Below are 4874 nucleotides of genomic sequence, written 5' to 3'. Positions count from 1 at the left end.
CTCCCACCAGTAAACAAAACCTGCCTCCCCTTGTGGGGAAAGCTAGGGACTGTTTGAAGTGTATGGTGGGAACACATTTGGGAACAGAAGGAGGTACGTGAATGGAAGTGCGGAGTTGGGAAAAGAGAGGAAAAGATAAAAAAAACAGTGAAACTGGAAGGTGAGAAAGATGGGACAGTGAAAAGCACTTTGGAATACTGGTAGACAGGAAAATCCAGCTCTCACATTACAGCAGTTAGGGAGGAGAAGTGCTGTCTATACACAAACAGAGAGGACCATATATGCACGTGGTTGAATTTTGTACCTGAAATGACCCGACTTTATTTGTGAGTGACTTCTCCTTAGACATGTTGATGTTCCAGCAGCCAAAGAACTGTGACATGCTTTCAAAAATAAATACAAGTATATACTAGGTAGTTAGTTCCCCCATTTTTTTTTCCCTCCAGAAGAATTATAGATGTTTTAAAGCTTTGGATTTGTGTATGGTTTATACATTTCCTTCCCCAAGATAATTTTTTAAAGCATGTGCATTGCACTGAGACACCCTGGTTTGAAGGATGAGTTTCTAGGATGTCTCCTTTTTAGCATCCTAGGTTCTGGTATGTGTGATATCACACAAAGTTATGTTTGGGAATGTCCTTATCAAAGGAGGAACTGCCAGATTATTGTACAGGAGAAAAGAGAATTTTGAAAGCTGCAGTAAAACTTGCCTGATAGTTGAAAGATTCAGGACATATTTTTGAACTTAACATAATTTTCACTTCAGCTTTACAGCTCACCTTTAACACATATCACCTTTTAAAAATATTTCCACAAGCATCATGCGTGTTACCATCAGAGTGTCAGCTTTAACTGTGAATTCACTGTCTTCATTATCTGTTTAAGTTTAGCTGCTTAACACTGAAGAACCACAATGGTGGCCATGTTACAATATGCAGGTGGAGAGGCACATAGGTGCACAGAGAGAGATTCTGATTTAGCAGCAGATTTCTGCAAGTGTTTAGCTTTGCGTGTATGATTGTTGTTGTGCACGGAGCTGAGGCATAAGGTATATCATGTATATGGTGGGATTTTGCAGGATCGGGCCCACAACCACTTAAAAGTGATAGACAAATCTAAGTTGGGCTCACAGCATTATTTAAATATATCTCTTAATATTTATAAACAGCAATATGCTGCTGTTACAAAAGCTATTTCATTTAGTGCCATCCTACATTCAGCAATTTAATTATTCTCTTAATTATTGAAACATTCATCATAGTTTTCCAATTGATTCATGAGGGGCTGGCTGCATTTCTTTAACTCATTAATATAGTGACAAGGAAATTGACAGTCTTCTTGCTAACCTCCTATCTCTGAACAGCAATACTGGGAATACAAGACCTTGAGTCTGTTTTCTTTTTCCTTTTTTTTTAATTTTAAAAATTTGTATTATTATCACCAGCAATAACTATAGTCATAAAAGCCTCATTTAGTGGTGAAGGAACAGAACAATATATGAGGAAACCCTAATTATCAATGGTTTCGATAGTAAAATCTGTGAACTAATATCTTCCTGAGACCACATTTTTTATTATGAAATGGGTGATAAAGCAGAGATAATTCTAAATCCAAACACATATTATATGAAATAGATAAACCTGAGATAAAAATTAATAGTGACCTTGCATGCCTGGATATAAGAAATATAATCAAGCATACATATCAGTCCTGGATGGAAAAGGACAGGGAAATGCCCACAGGTGAAAGATTAATTTACAGAGTTCTAAAATGTGTTCAAATAAAATCTGTGGCATCTCTCTTCCTTCCCTTGGCCTGATTTTGAATGATTTTGTTATTACCAGTCTGCAAAACTACTACCTTAAAACATATTCCTAACTTGCATTAAAAAGAAAGATAAAATCTTTTTTCTTCTATGTATTTATCTATTTACAGTCTGTTTAAGAAAAAGCACGACTCTCTAAGTCTCTATAATTTTTTGGCAACTATCTCTGCTATTTATTTCATTTTTATAGCTTCTAAAATGTTAGGTGATACCGTCAGAAACCTCTCTTGTATTCATCAGTTTTCTCTCAGGAGAGGTTGTCCAGAGTTTGAAGCATACAAGGTCTCGTCCTAATGCTTATTTGAGTACTTCTGCCCTTGGATATTATTCTCATCTTCATGATACTATGCAAATCGACAGCTACTTCCCTGTGTTTCCAGCTAGGACTTCTGAATATAGCTTGAGTAGCTGGAAAATAGCTAAAAAGGGGTGTGAGCATCAAAAATATTAAAGTTCAGCCCTGAACATGTCTTATGTGTGTATATGTATATATGAGTTTGTAGACGTGTGTACCAGTCATATACTGTAGTTTGAAAAGTGAATCTGTGTAAATCAATGCATTTATTTAGCTCTCTCACCAACTCTCTCCCTGAGTTAACACCCCAGCACACACAATGCTAGCGAAGGTGATTATCTCTGCTAGCATAATTCCTCCGTAACATCTGCTTTCGCCCATAACACTCCACTAATTTTTCCCTCATTTCATTACACATAATTTTCTTTCAACACAATCTACATGTATTAAGTGGTAATGACTTTCCAGTTAAGAGCAAATCGACGCCAAGGGACCCCCCCCTCGATTGCCTGCCGTGCCTGACTCCGGCTATTAAAGATAAATTTGGTGCCTCAGAAAGCTGCAGTAAGCTAATCAATCAATTAAGCGGTTAGGACATACATTATCAAAATTCCACAGTGCGGGGGTGCATGAGAGCATGCTGATATACTTGGTATGATTTTACGAATAAAAAAAAAAAAAAAAGAAAAAAAAAATGCAAGGTACTAATGAATACAATCTGAGGTTGAAAGTCAGTGTTCAGTGTCTTCTGAAATGAAAACTCTAGCTATTACACACTACCGATAGCAACTTTGTTGTCTATGCTTGTGTCATTTCCACTGCAACTTTTCTACCTAGTGCAGTTTACTAGGGATACCAGAATGGAGCTGATGACACAGTACAATCTATTTTTAAATGATCTGAGGATTCTGGTGCAGAATAAAGGAATGCCATTCACAGTTAAACTGGCTGTTCTGTCCCTAACTTGTCATTGTGTCTCTGGGTACTGACACAGCCTTAGAACACTGATTAATATTCTGTATTATGTGTGTTGCAAAAAGGTAGTTTAAGGACAGAACGGCAGCCATCACATCCTGTTGTGTCAAGTTTTATCTTCAGCATTGCTTAAATATTCATTCTGAGTTTAATTTTGGGGGTTATTTAAAATTAGTAAAATAGATTCTAATATAAACTAAATATGGCTTTGACATTTTTTATTTTCTAAAATGCAGTTCCTACTGAAGTGATGTCCTTTACAGGACTGCCTTACAAAACAGCTTCAACCCAAACAGAGAAAGTTAAGTTCACTGATAATCTAGTTACATTTGAGTGCAAGGAAATAGGATAATTTCAGAAGTATACATAATATCACTAACAACCCCTTCCTGTCTATTTTTTCTTTATTATCTTTGGCATTGTGTTTTTCTTTGTATGGAAAAATGTCTTAAGCAGTTAAAGGCATTTTTTAAAATGTAAAAATATTTTCTCTCGCATTGTGATGAACAGCCTGTATGCAATATTTGGCTAAACGCTAAAGAAATTGAAGCAAAACCCCAAAGACCATAAGAATTATAGAAGCTATCTTTATAGTTCTGCCAAGACTAATACAAAAAGGAGAGTTAAATAGAACTTTAGAGCAGGATTCTGACGAGGACAAAATATAACAAAAATTGTAAAACTTATATTTTTAGAACAATCAGTAAATCTATAAAATATAAACTATAAATGCATCATTACAAGGCTTTGTCAATTACTTTTCCTGACAGTATTAAGCATTTTGCCTAAAGCTTTGTTATCGTAGTATTGTGGTTATCAGATGAACCGACATGGCAAAACTCCCTGTTTACTTTTCCACAGTATTTTCCTCACTTTCTCCAAATTACATTGGAGCACATTCAGTGCATACACTTCTGCTAGTGGAAAGAACCATCACATCATTTTACTGTCTAAATAAATATTCCTTAGCAAAAAAAGAAGCAGGTTGTCAAAGACAAAAAGGCTGGTTTTGTTTTGGTTTAAAGTATAATACAAATAAAGGAGGTAACTCAGTGACTTCTTTCTGATGTGTTTGCATAAGGAAAAAAGCCATGAATAAACTCTAAAAAGAGCAGAATAAATGTACATGATACATGCAGAACACTTAATCCAAGCCCTGCATGTAAAATACAATTACAGAGAGTTAATAACGGCAAATAGAGTGAAATAGAAAAGCTATCCACAGAGACTATACAAGTGCATCCTTCAAAAAACCCCAAACCCAGCATGTTTCAATAATATGATGCCGCCCTTTCCTTAGTGGCATTCTTCATTGACTAGGCTGATAATGAAAAGGTGTCAGGGAGATTCACAGTTTAGAGTTGTATTTTCTTTCTTTTGTGCTGTTTCTTCCCATTTATGGCTGTTTTCCTGCCTTTGCTCTGTACGGAGTGTATGAAATATTTCAGAGCTATGTTTTCTTGTGAGTTGTAGGGCTGAATTTGACTTTATTATCATTACTAAGAGCATGCAAGTTTAAGTTTATTTGGTTGAAAAAGATACAATGATGTTGTTCTTCCTGATATAGAAACAGCTATATTTGCTTTTATAGGATTTTTAGTGTAGGCTTCTTCATCTGTCCTGGATTTGATAGCTACTCAATCAGCTGGATTTTTTTTTCTTTCCATTTCTTACCCGTTCTCTTTTTGGAAAAAATTATTCTGATTTATCTAAAAGCACATCAAAACATCTTTATCTGTTCATACAGAGTGAGAAATTCCTTCAGATTAAGGGGGGGGT

The sequence above is a fragment of the Athene cunicularia genome (genome assembly GCF_003259725.1).
Source record: "Athene cunicularia isolate RWA chromosome 5 unlocalized genomic scaffold, athCun1 chr5_part1, whole genome shotgun sequence".
In the NCBI taxonomy this organism is placed as follows: domain Eukaryota; kingdom Metazoa; phylum Chordata; class Aves; order Strigiformes; family Strigidae; genus Athene; species Athene cunicularia.
Note: the sequence above shows the minus strand (reverse complement) of the source record.